A 13,643-nucleotide genomic window follows, 5' to 3' on the forward strand; every position below is an offset into this window, starting at 1 on the left:
GTTGACCTCACTTTCACTGTCACCTCTGGATCAAGTTTGCTGACTGTTGTCTGCTGATCACTGGCCTCACTGTGCCCCTTAGAACTCACTGGGGCCGTCCCTTCCTTGTCTCTCTACTGCCAGGTCCCCTGCACAAGGCCTGACTTTGTCCTCTGCCCTTCTTTATCCCTGGGTACATCTTTCCAAGACCTTTTGAGGGCTTTCCACTTATCAGCTCATCTTAGACACCCTCCACATATTTATAAAGGCCTCATCACCTCTGGAAGCTAAAAACCAGCTCCTATGGATCACCAGGTACAGAAGGCAGCAAAGGAAGAGAGCAGTTGGACTGCAGTAGGAGTGTGTCCACGACAGAGAGTTTTGTTGAAACAAACAAAACACGCTCAGAGGCCTGAGCAAGCAGCATTTTGGTGGGTCCAGACACGTGTGAAACTTACTTTTTGTCCGGGGCAGGCAAAAACCAGGGCAGAACAAACCAACTAAGAAACACTGTAATATTTTACAAGGTCGTTTCTACTTTGACATGTCTTAAGGACAAACAAACAAAAGAGGTTAAACGTATCCAGAGAAAAAGAAAACTTCTGTACAGGAATTTTTGGTCTTTTTTCTGCAATATTTTTCTTAACTCTTCACAATTATAAAAGAAAACTTGTGTATATTGGTCTGAAACACCCACTCAAAGAGCCTTTCATAGCTGCATTCTGAGGGTTAGCCTCCAACATTCACTGAAAAATGAGGTGGGAGTGACTATGCTGGATGAATAACGAAATTTTTCTAGCAATAGACATATTCTGATGATGTAAGTTAAAAATCAGTTGTCACTTTTCCCTTCAATAAATGGAAAGCAACTGGGGAATGCAGAGGTGGGACGATAGCCTCCGCTCAGGTCTGAAGCATTCCTCTCCCACCCCATCAATAGCGAGCGTCTTCCATCACCGCTCTTCATAATCTTCTACCGATCAAAATTTGGGGGATTATCTACAGTGCTGAATGTTCTTGAAACTTCCCCTATCACCCAATTCAACCAGCATTCCTTGAGTACCGCACGTGAGCCAGACACTGAGTTAGGCACCAGTCTCCCATGGACACCAGACAAGTCCTTTCTTGAAGGATCTAGAGGAGAGTCAGACCTGTACAGGACCAACCAAGGTACAAAGTGAAAAGTGACAGCTTGAGAACTCAGAGTTGAGAGTGGTATCTTCCTGGGATAGGGAAGAGAGGAAGCATGGAAGGGGTTATGTGTGAGTGGGGCCTTAAGGGATATATGTATGTAAGAGGTCACAGCTGAGGAAAGGGAGAAAGACATTCTAGGCACAGAACAGAGCAGAAGCAAAGTCATGGAGGCACGAAAATGCACCTCGAGCTGAAATAGTCACAAGCATCCAATGTGGGGTAAATGGAGAGGGCATGAAGCTGGGCAGAGAGGTTGGAACAGATTGTGAAAGTCCCTGCCTGGCGGTTTAAACCTTATGTGGGGGCAACAGGGAACAATTGAGGGTTTTAAAGCAGTTGAATGACTCAGTCAAACTCATGTTTTTAAAAATAATTCTGAGGTCAGGGAGTAAGATGAGTTAGAAAGGCAGAGACTGAAGGCCAATTACTCAAAATAAGATAAGAATAGGGACAGTAGAAATTGAAAGAAAGGAACTAATTTGAAAATTTTAGAGTAAAAATGCACAGGGATTGGCAGCCAACTGGATGTGGAAGTGTAAAAAGAAGAAAAACCAAAAACGTTGCTGACGTTCTTACTTGGGGTGGCAGTGACTACACAAACCTACAAAATGAACTACAAAAACAGGCAGAAGAGCAGGTTTAGGAGTGAAGGAGAGAGACGAGACGTCCTATTGCTACACGGTGGGTTTGAGACACCTTGCTACAACCAAAGGAAGACAGCTAGCAGACCGCTGTAAGCAGATCTGAAGGTGACAGGGGAGGTCGGGGCTAGAGACAAGGATTTAGACACATTGGTAACTTCAACAATTAAAAGCTGGAGAGAGGAAGGAACAACAATAACAAACAAACAAAAAAAAAACAAGAAGGAAGTGATGGTAAGCAAGGTAGGAGGAGAAAAAGGAGAGCCTGGGTCCCAGAAGCCAAGGGAGGGCTTGGTTCCAAGGGAAGAGTGATTAACAAAGTCAAATATTGCAGAGAAGTTGGGACTCGGGTCTGGGAGGAGGCCATCTCATTTGACGACACCAGAACTCTTCTAAAGCAGGTTTAGCACCGTGGTAGGGAGAGCCGCCTTATGACAGTGGGTATACTGTGCAGTACTAATCAGCAGCTACATCCTCAGACGTCAAAGAACTAAGTCAGAAGTAGGATTCAGAATATTAATTATTTATTAAAAGCTAATAAGGGAATTCAAGCGTATTAAGGTTAAATCATTACAAATATCAAGCAACATATGAAGGTATACAACTAATTATCTCCCTAACTTCAGACCATTAAAGATTCAGGATAAAAGAAGCTCTTAGAATTAAGAGCCACAGAAGGTTACCCTCCCCCCAAATACGGCAGGCACAGTGATTCCAAGCAAGCACTCTACAATAAATACGCCTGGGTTCAAGTGCAGCTTTGACCTTCTCAATGTGTAATCTTGGGTAAGTAAACTTCTCTAAGCCTGATTTTTTTCATCTGCCAAATTAGGATAACAATAGAAATAACAAATACACATAAAGCTCTCAGCATAGTGCCTAGCACATAATAAATGTTGACTCATTATAATAATGCTTCATTTCCAAGATATATATAAACTCAGTTATATATAATTGCAAACATTCATTCTTTAATTTTTTGCCCAATAAATATTTTTGAGCCACTCCCCTCTGTGTACCAAGCATGGCTCTAGGTGCTGAGAATTAAACAAAAAAAAAAAAAAAACAGAGTAAGACCCAATTCCCCATCATAGAAAGCATGGTCTGATGGTATAGAAGGCAGGTTGACAGTTACAAAACAAGATGAGATGTCCTGTACCAAAGGAATGAGAAAGACGTTGCAAAAATACAAAGGAGGAAGCACTCAGTGCTGCCCCAGAACCTGGTGAGGGAGAGGGGCTGTCAGGCGAGGCTATGGAGATGAGGCAACACTTAGGCATTACAAGGAAATACACAAGAAAAATTTTAAGGATAATAATAAATATTAAGGCACCATCTCAACACACAAAACCTTGAAAAAAATGTCAGAGAAAGAGGAAGTTCTTTGCCCAAGGGCACAGCAAGAGAAATGTGGCTGGAAACAACCCAAACTCTTGTCATCCACCTCAAGGAGACATTTTGGCTGAAATACATCATCACATAATATTTACACCCTTCCCCACCTGAGTTTGGGCTACATGCTCTACAAGGCAAATTAAATATCTCCTGTCTGTCCTCTAAAAGTCTACAATCTAAAAATAGGCAAGCTAATATATGAACAAATTCAAGACCTTTGATGACAAATGATCTCCCAAAGATAGTGCTCTCAAATAAACACTTCTCAAGTTCAGCTTAGTTCCAAAGGCGAGGAAGTTAATAAATTTTGCCCTTCCCTTTGAAGACATCGAATACCAGGGGGAAATATTAAATCCACACAGTTTGGTTCCTCAAAAAATTAAAAATAGAATTACCATATGATCCAGCAATATACTGGAGTATATACTTCCGAGTATATACCCAAAAGAAGTGAAAGCAGGCTCTCAAAGAGACATTTGTATACCCATGTTCATACCCATGTTATTGGCAATAGTCAAGGGGTGAAAACAACCCAAGTGTCCATCAACAGATAAACAAATGTGGATAATCCATACAATGGAATATTATTCAGCCTTAAAAAAGGAAGGAAATTCTGACATACATTACAACATGGATGAACCTTGAAAACATTATGCTAAGTGGAATATGCCAGTCATAGAAGGACAAATATGGTATGATTCCACTTATATGAGGTACCTAAAGTAGTCAAATGCACGAGATAAAAAATAGAGTGGTGGTTGCCAGATGTTGGGTGGGGGGATGGAATGGAGAGCTAGTGTTTAATGGGTACAAAGTTTGAGTTTGGAAAGACGAAAAAACTTCTGGAGATGGATAATGATGGTGGCTGCACAACAATGTGCATGTACTTATGCCACTGAACACTTAAAAATAGTCAAAATGGTAAATTTTATGTGATATGTATTTATCATAATTTTAAAAAATAAATTTAAAAATTGCTTGGTTGCCATGCCCATTAAATAACTTCTTCATCATTTAGGGGCAAATGAAAACACCTTGTTTCTGACATTTAGATGCAATGTCATGTGAAGAGAGGATGAGAGCATGAGATCAGGCACATTAGAAAGTTCTTTATCCAAAGGAGCAGCGTGCAGTTACCATTCCCTGGGAATGGACACCTTCATAACCCACTAAGAAGGTGGCTTTGTTAGCGATCATCATCTGATAATTTTTAATTAATATAATCCCCATGCACCAGCACCACCCCTTTAGGGGATGATCATCAAAGTGCACGTTCCAAAAACTACTAATTGAACTTCTATGGGCAGAAGCACTAGACAGGGCTTTTATGTAAAACCGACGACTCTAATTCATAAATCAGTTCTCGTTCTTAAGTGCTTCCTGTGTAGTTGAACAAATAATAGATGGACACAAGAAAAGTTAAATAATAATAATAATAAAAGAACTCTATGACTATGTTCAATTAAGTAGTGCATAAAACTAGCCTTTCAACAAATTTGGACACGGGAGAGATTACCGTAGGCTGGAGTGCTCCAGGATGACTGGTGGAAACCACTCCAAATCTGGGAGAAGTGTTCAGGACTCAGTAAGTAGAGATAGAGAAACCTGGTTCAAGCAGATGGTTTGCCAGGGGAAGACGTAAGAGAGCAGGGTAGAAAAAGAGATTGGAGCCAGACAACAACGGCTCATAAAAGTCAACTTTATGAATTTGGATTTCGACCTCTACCCAGAAGGGAACCCGTGGAGGTTTTTGAGACGAGGTATTATCTGATGAACACAGTGTTTCAGTGCGGGAGGGGTTTGGAGAGAGAGAGCCTCAAGTGATAGAAAGGTGGACTCTGAAGGCCACTGAAGTATACACCTGAGGGCTATTAAGTTATCAAAAATGAAAACAAATGTGTGCTTTTACTCGGTTAAAGCTATGACTTTAAAAGACGTCAGGCCATATGTTTATATATGCAGTGAATTTTTCTTGAAGGATACACAGGACACTGTTGACACTGGTAACTGCTAGGAACAGGACTGAAAGTAGGGAGGAAGACTTTTACTTTTCAAGGTATACCCTTGTACAATGTGGACACACTTATAACCATGTGTATTAATTCACTTTACAATTTTAAAAAATTTTTCTTTTGGTGAGGGAGATTGGCCCTGAGCTAACATCTGTTGTCATCTTCCTCTATTTTGCATGTGGGACACTGCCACAACGTGGCTTGATGAACGATGCTAGGTCCGTGCCCAGGATCCAAACCACTGAACCCTGGGCCACCAAAGCAGAGCACACGAACTTAACCACTACACCACCAGGCTGGCCCCCCAAAAACTTGTTTTTAATATGACAACCAGAAAGTAATAAAAAATGTTTGGGCTCTAACCAGCAAATTCAAAACATTTCTAATTATAAAGTGAAATATATTTCATCTCGTTTGTACCATATCTAAATCTGTATCACACAGTGGAGATGTTGTAAGAACGATCTAAATGTAATAGTACAAAGTATACAGAACTAATTGCACACCTAAGCCTTTACTTCAAAACAAACAGATGTCATGAGTCACTCATAATAAAACACCTCCTTTTTGGTGTACTTAAGTGAAAAGTCTGCCTGCGTCTATTCCAAATCAACTCCTCAATGAAAAAAAAGTCAAAAATAATAGTCCACGGTACATTTGACAAAATATATCCCCATCTCAGCAAATGGCTTTTTCATTTTTCCAGTTGCTCAGGCCAAAACGAATTGAGTCATTCTTGACTTATTCTTTTTCTCTCATTGTCTATATCCAAATCCCATTGACTCTGTCTTCAAAATCTATCAAGAAACCAACCGCATTGCACCACCCCACCACCTTTACCCTAGTCCATCACGTCTAACCTGGACATGATGCTTTCATTCCACTCCTATTTCCTACAATCAATCTTCCACAGGACAGCCACAAAGAGCCTCCTAAAGCACAAATCTGAACAAGTCACTCCCCTGCCCACAACTTCCAGTGGCTTCCTATCACATGGCTAAAACCCAAAGTCCTGGCATGGCCACAAAGCCTTCATAATCCAGACACCATTTCCTCCCAAACATCACATCGTACACTCTCCCCTTGCTCCCCCAACTCCCGTCCCCCTGGTTTCCTGCCCACTCCTTGGACACAGCAGTGACCCCACCTTGGGGCCTCCACACTCAACCTGAATCTCTCCCCCTAAACATCCCCGTTCCCTCCCTTGCTTTATTTAGGTCTCTGCTCAAATGAAAACTCATCAGAGAGGCCTTTCCTGACCGCCCTACCTCAGATAATACATCCGCCTCTCTTTCCCTTCACACTGCTTTATTTCTTCTTTATATCACCGGAAATCACGATACATACTCGTCTGTTTGTTGTTAACTAGAATCCAACTAGAATGTGTGCTCCATGACATCAGACTTTTTTTATGCCACGTTCACTGCTATATCCCGTGGGCCTACAACATGTCTGGCAAATAAATGAGAGCTCAATAAATATCTGTTGAAGATTGAAGTACAAATCAAGGCACTCAAGATCACTGGACAAAAAGAGGTTTTTGAAGCACAAAATGAGGCATAAACACAAGAACGCCCAGTAAATTTGGGGTAAGGGAATGAAAATGCCAAAACATCGATTGACAGGCATATAAACACATCATCTATCTATGGCATGCTAGTAATCCACATGCACGCTCGACATTAACTCATGCTTTGCGACATCATCTGTGTACGTTCTGAAAGGTGGTTCTTGAAGTTTTGTGGCTGAAGAGTAAATACTGTAACAAGTTTCCTCCTTCCTCTCTCCAGAACCAATGAACTTAGGCAAAGTTATGCTGAAGAAAGAAAGCGATTACTGTCTCAACCAGAAGGTCCAGAATATTCAATTACTCCACTGAGGAAAAGACCTTGGAACTAGGAAACTGGGTCAAAGTCAGGTTCTGCCACAATCCATTAGAAGGACCCTAGGCAAGTCATTGTATGTTTCTAATCCTGTTTTCTTGACTGTAAAGCAGAAATGGTGAGATCTTCCCTGCTTCTTCAAGTGGTCATTGTAAAATAAAATAAGATGATGCAGATACAAAATGGCCTCCTGAAAACTGCGTGCACCATACATCATCTGGGTGATCGCCATCTTGGACTAAATGATCTCCAGTTCACATTCCCGTCACTGTCACTAGGGAGCTTTGTCTAAACAAGGATCTGATCAGGTCCCTCCCCTGCTCAAAAAGCTTCACTGATTTCAACTTGAACCTTCCATGTTCTTCACAAACTGAACCCAAACCATCTTTCAGGTCACATCTCCAGCCCATTCCTGGGCTGTACCCTACACAGCCACACGGAACTACTCCTCATTCCCTAATCTAATCAAGCTCTACTGCACCTTTGTGCCAGGGTAAATGCCTAGGCCCCCATCCCTGCCATCCTCCCTTCTTCTACTAGGGAAATCCTATGCACCCCTAATCTGAACCAGGGCTTCCTCCTGTGGGCTTTCTCTCAGAACATCCTTCCTCTCAGGTATCCTGTTGAATCGCTTATTTAAAAGTCCATTTCCCCATCCGACCAGCAGGTCTCCATCTGATCCCTTTTGGTGTCCCCAGCACATAAGAGTGTAATGCACAGTTAGTACCCAATGTTGGCTCTTTTTGAATATTTCTCAAATGGCTCTCTCAGGCCTTTCCAGCTCTAGCTCTCTATGACTGATGGCTTAGAGTCAGAAACATAAAAGGGCTTTTCTTACTTCCCAACCAGAGGGAATACGCTGGAAGGTGAAGCTGACTGACCACTCCTGGAGCCTCAGGAAACAGGCAGGCACTGAGCAGAGGCAGAGAACGAGGTCAGGGACCTCTTTCCAGTCCTTGTAAGTGATGTCTTTCAAATATGCTTTGTTTTATTTGAAGTGCTATGAACTCTCAAACGAGATGCACCAATACTTAAGTCAGGTGCAAATGGAAATGATTTTCAACTTATTCATTTTCAGGATGATCCAAGTTTCTGCTCCTTTTCATGATAGTAGAAACTCCTGAATTGACTATAATTCAAAGCAATTATTGTTCTTTAGTTGTCAAGGTGCCCTGTTATTCTTTTCATAAATATCCTGGATGATCTGAGCCCAGCGCAATGCAAAGTCTATTTTTTTCTAGGCCTGTGCCTTTTCACTTGCTAAATTTATAGTATTCAAATGAAAGGAAGAAAAGAAGCCCCTCTTTTGCTCCCACTGATAATATGATATATGTCTGGATTTTAATTACCCTTGTAATTATACCCTTGGCTGGGTCTGCACAGGTGTCGTGTAGAAATTAAACATTATGGCACAGCCTGAAAAGGCCTTGCTGAGGTAGGAAGGTGATGGCTTTGTAATACTTCCTGCCACCAGGAGAAGGAAAGAGAAAAATGGAATGGGGTCTGGGAATGTCATCAGCTACCCAGCACTCCACTGAGGACGCACTGTCTGTCTATGACGGCATCTGAGACTGTGCGAGCTGTAAGGCTGGCGATCCCCCGCGGTTTGATATTCAGCTAAGGCTGGCTGAAAAGGAAGAACTTGGATCGCTCGGCTGTGAATGAAGAAACAAGCACAGTAACAAAGGGAAACACGCTATGGCATTTTCTAAATATTTACCAAGGGGAGTTGTCAATTCAGTGAGTGGGCCAGATCTGACAGTGAATTCTCCTGACTGCCTCCTACACCTCCTCAATCACCATCTCCATCTCCAAAACCAGGCGACCTTTACCTCTTGGAGTTGTCAAAGGAAAGAAGCATCTCTGTGATAAACCCAGCAAGTGCTCTGTGATGAGTCTGGCACACAGACCACGGCATTTACTCTTCCTCCCCGGACTTCCTATCTAAAGTCAAGGAGTAACCAAAGGGCTGTCCGTAAAGAACAACAGAGTCAATGCAAATTACTTTTAAGATAAAATACTGCTTTCCACAGTAACTTTCAGCTAGTAATATCTATACAATTTCAGAACCCAGTATCCACGAACTTCCCTGCCAGTCCTCATTGTAAAATCAAATTTCTCATCAGCCCACATAGTAATTTTCATTCTTCATCCTCCCATGGTCAATTGACAAATGTTAACCTGCAGGTCTGAGGTTATAAAAGCCACAATGGATAATGAAGAAATGTACTTTGTATCACTTTAAACCTCCTGCTGGTCACGTTTCCTACCTTTTCAGATCTTGGACATGGAGTATAATTTCGCCTTTGATTTTGAAATTTGAAATAACACACTTCAAGAGCAATTTGGTGATTAGATTAGATGAGTTTAGATTAAAATAGGTATCTGACAGTCCCAATAATTCCCTAAAGTCCTTTTCTTCCTCACTGCCCAAGAAAGGCTACGCAATTGTCTTAAAATTTGTACTGTCTTGAGATAGTGATGCACACACCTATTGTGTAAAAATGTATATATCTGTACACCTAACAGGCAATGGGAAGATTATGGAACAGTTTAGAGCTTAATGTTCGCTAGTGTCTTCTCTCCCACCTATCTCCAATACTTTTTCTTTTAAGATTTCACTAAGATGAAAGTATTGGATATTAAAATATATCCTCTCAAAATCTCCCTCCAAGGAAAAGAAAACTTGAATGGTTTGATTAGGCAGAACTGCAGGAAATAAACCCAATATTGGCCTTGAGAGAGAGACCAGACAGAAACGGGCTAGAATGATGAGCAGCATGGCAGGCACGTCCCATAGCTGCTCACAAACAACCGAGTCCACTGCAGACAGCTCTCACCTGTAAGCAAGCAGCTGCACCCACAGAAGGCTGGACTCAATGCCCTCTAAGGTCCCTTCCCACTCTGAGAGCGGTCGCCTCATGAATTTTTTATAGTCATCCTCTGTCCTATCACACTGTCCCCATGCATCATCAAGCCCTCCTGGCCACTTCCAGGACTGAAAGGAAAATCTGTTCTCAAAAAATCCATGCTTTGACGACTGCCAAAATTACAGTTCTGGCCTTGAAACAATGACCTGAACACCAAGAGCAAGGCTGAACACCTCCAGGCAAATAAGTGTCCAATACCGTCTTCAGGCAGGATTTTTAAAGCTTCTCTGATATATGCAGAAATATTACCCGAGGTCTTGAGAGCGAAAGATTGTGAAGCTAATAGCAATCCTATAACTAAATCTTTTCAACATGTTCTTCTATATGCCCCACTGAATGTCTAACCTTAAAAAGAGTGGAACCAAACAGCTGAGTTTGAATCCTGGCCCTACTTCTCAACAGCTGTGTGACATGGGGCAAATTATTTAATCTTGAACCTCTTTCCTCACTTGTAAAAGGCTGATAATATGAGCTATCTTGCAGAGTTACTGTGACAATTAAGTAGCACAATATAAAGAAAACTCTGAGTATTCATTTACTCACTCTCTCATTCATTCAACAAAGATTAACTGAGTGTCCACTACAAGCCAAGAAGCAAGCTAGGCACTGGTACATAGAAGACCAAAAAAACGAAAGCTACAATTTTTTTTTTCCTGAGGAAGATTGGCCCTGAGCTAACATCTGTTGCCAATCTTCCTCTTTTTGCTTGAGGAAGATTGTCCCTGACCCAACAACCATGCCAGTCTTCCTCTATTTTGTATGTGGGAAGTGCCACAGCATGGCTTGATGAGTGGTGTGTAGGTCTGTGCCCAGGATCTGAACCCACAAACCCTAGGCTGCCTAAGTGGAGCAAGCAAACTTAACCACTGTGCCACCAGCCCAGCCCCAATGATTTTTTTTTTTTTTTTTGAGGAAGATTGGCCCTGAGCTAATGGCTGCTGCCAATCTTCCTCTTTTTGCTTGAGGAAGATGGTCCCTGAGCTAACATCTGTGCCAATCTCCCTCTATTTTGTATGCAGGACACCACCACAGCATGGCTTGATGAGTGGTACACAGGTCCATGCCCGGGATCTGAACCTGTGACTCCTGGGCTGCCAAAGCAGAGCGGATGAACCTAACCATTAGGCAACCAGGCTGGGACCCCATGCTTATTTTTATGTATCAAAGACAGTCTGTTTTCAGAAATGGCAGAACCATCAGATTTTGACTTTAATTCAAAATTTTCATTCACACTTAATTTGCCTAAAGTAGTCATTTTTAGTTTGTCAGATATGACCCCAGGTGGGAGTCTGCCTCCCGCCATACCTTTGTCTACCCCAAAGCTGATCATCAAGCAGGTCATCTGCTAGAGGACACCTTCAGAACTCTCAGGAGAAGCAAAGACTGGAGCAAAAGATGGTGTCCCAGCTCTCAGCTGGGCAAGCCACTCAGGAAAACTTGATCTGCCTTGCTACATGGCCCGCCAGGATGCCTGGGAGTTTTCGGGTGCTTTCAATTCCACGAGTGGACTCTGAGTCTTCCGAGAACTCAGGATTAACAGGACTGGCTCATCCCCCATCATTGTGACAGGGCCACTGATAAAGCTAAGAGCAACAGCTAAGGGGTCTATAGGCCACGTTTTCATAAAGTTGGGTTGACATCTTTCAGCCGTGCTTTACTCTAGATTTGATCATGTTCTGCAAAAATGACCCACCTCTGAGGAGCCAGCTGGTTTCGAGACTGGTGGGCTCTTTCTCAATGTGAGCCTAATACTCCTTTTCCCAACCAGCCCACGGCCTCTGGGAAAGTACAAGCCTAGCAATGTCGGGTGCCGGGCAATCAGTACACATAAGATTCTGCACTTACAGAAAAGAGTTTTCAAAGATATTCTGGAACGCAGGGACCCCAGCAAAAGAGTAAAAGTCCAACCCTGGAGTAGGAAGTGACCTGCCTGGGTCATAGGGTCAGAGGGTACTCAAAGAGGGAATTCTAGAATAAAAGTCACAACCATCTGTGAGGCTGAGAGGTTAATGGATAGTACAGAGGTGCCTAAAACTCCTGAAGTGCAGACTCTTTTCACTCGGGAGCCACCTGAATCACTCTCCTTAGACGCCGAGTGCAGCGTGACTACCTCAAGGCTGTGGATTTTGCATGGCTGCCTCCTACCTGGAGGTGACAGCCTAGCCACTCCTCACAGGAGCTCTCAGTACAAAAATACTGTCACTATTTTGCCCCTTGCCCCATATGATGCATCTAAAATGTAAAAAAAAAAAAAAAAAAAAGAAAAGAAAGAAAAGTGGCTTCTTGGCATTTTCTTTCAGTGAGTTAAGCGTGTTATTATTAACTCCTGGCGCCTCTAATTGCTCGCTGAAAACGGTGGTTTGGATATTAATAGGCTGTAAAGCAAGGCCCTACCTGGGGCTCGTTGTCACGGAAACAGTACTCAAGTCCTCAACTACTTCCCCAGCCTGGAAAGTCTGCGCGAGTTGGTGGGAGTTGGGAATTGTTTTAAAGCTCCGGTTATTTCTCCCACTTTCTGCTCTGTCTCAGGGCCAAGTTGTTGGGAAAAGAGGAACTGGTGAGGCGGGGGAGAGGAGAGCGGACCGCAGCGGCTTGGAGGAGCAGAACTCTTCGGGAGGGGAAAAGGGGTGGCGTCCTCGGAGTACGGCTTGGGGCACCCCGATCTTTTCCTCCTTGCATCCGCCCCCGGCCACTGTCCGCGTCGTCGCCGGCGCCCGGCGGCCGCGCCCTCGGCTGCCCTGCCCTGTCCTCCCTGCCTGGGAGCTGGGCTGCCCGGGGAGCGCGCAGACAAGTTCCCCAGAAGAGAATCTGAGCAGCCCCACGGCTGAGAAACCGGGAGGCGCGGAGGTCGGACAGGCTAGAAGCAAAACCCCCTCCGCCTCCACGCCGGGGTCCTGCAAGAGGCAGCCCCGAACAAGAACACGCACCCCCTCACCGCCCTGCCAGCGCCCCCGGGCGACGCTCCAGGAGCCGGCTCTCCAAAGCAAGCGCCCAGCTCGCCAAGCGCCTCCGAAGCCCACGCGGATTCCCGCGCCCCGGGGTGTTCGCTGCCGCAGCCGCCAGGGCCTCCCGGTCCCCACTCCCGGCACTCGGGGCTGGGCCCCCACCCAGTCCTCTGGGCCCCGCGCGTCACGCGCCCCCTGGGCCCAGCGCCTCCTCTGCCCTCGCGCCGCGCGCCTCAGCCTCGCGCATCCGCACCCGCACCCAGCCTCCTCAGGCTGCCGGACCCTCCCAGCACTCACCTGCGCTGGGGCTGTAAGGGCGGCCACCCCGAGCCCGGGGGCCGCAGTGGCGGCGGCGCAGGGGGAGGAGGGCAGCGCGGGGCTCCTGGCACAGCGGCCGCCGGGCGCCTGGTGCTGCCGAGCCGCAGACCCGCCCAGAGATATAAATAACATTATCTGAGGAGGGACATTCCTGCCGGGGGACATCGCTGCTGCCGGGACCAGATAGTCCCGCGGCGGGGGCGGGGAGGCGGGGCCGCAGCCTCCCGCAGCGCCAGGCCCAGCCCCAGTCTTCCCCACCCACTCCCGCACCTGCCAATCAGCCTCCGCGCCCCGGGGCACCTGCCCAGCCTCCGCCTCCCGGCCGCCGCCTGGGCCCGGGACATCG

The 13,643-nt window shown here is 45.0% G+C and overlaps 1 protein-coding gene across 4 annotated transcripts in view; it reads right to left on the reverse strand.

The window, feature by feature from the left end:
- SPTB (spectrin beta, erythrocytic) overlaps nucleotides 1–13,415 on the reverse strand; it is a 114,082-nt gene extending 100,667 nt beyond the window's left edge. For 3 of the 4 annotated variants that reach the window (XM_070513783.1, XM_014862605.3, XM_044773758.2), the window contains exon 1: nucleotides 13,277–13,415. The gene's annotated coding sequence lies outside the window, so the exon portion shown is untranslated. The remainder of the gene's footprint in view (nucleotides 1–13,276) is intronic. The other variant, XM_044773759.2, reaches the window with a different exon arrangement.
- Between the last annotated feature and the right edge of the window lie 228 nt (nucleotides 13,416–13,643).

The sequence above is a fragment of the Equus asinus genome, chromosome 7 (genome assembly GCF_041296235.1).
Source record: "Equus asinus isolate D_3611 breed Donkey chromosome 7, EquAss-T2T_v2, whole genome shotgun sequence".
Lineage (NCBI taxonomy): Eukaryota > Metazoa > Chordata > Mammalia > Perissodactyla > Equidae > Equus > Equus asinus.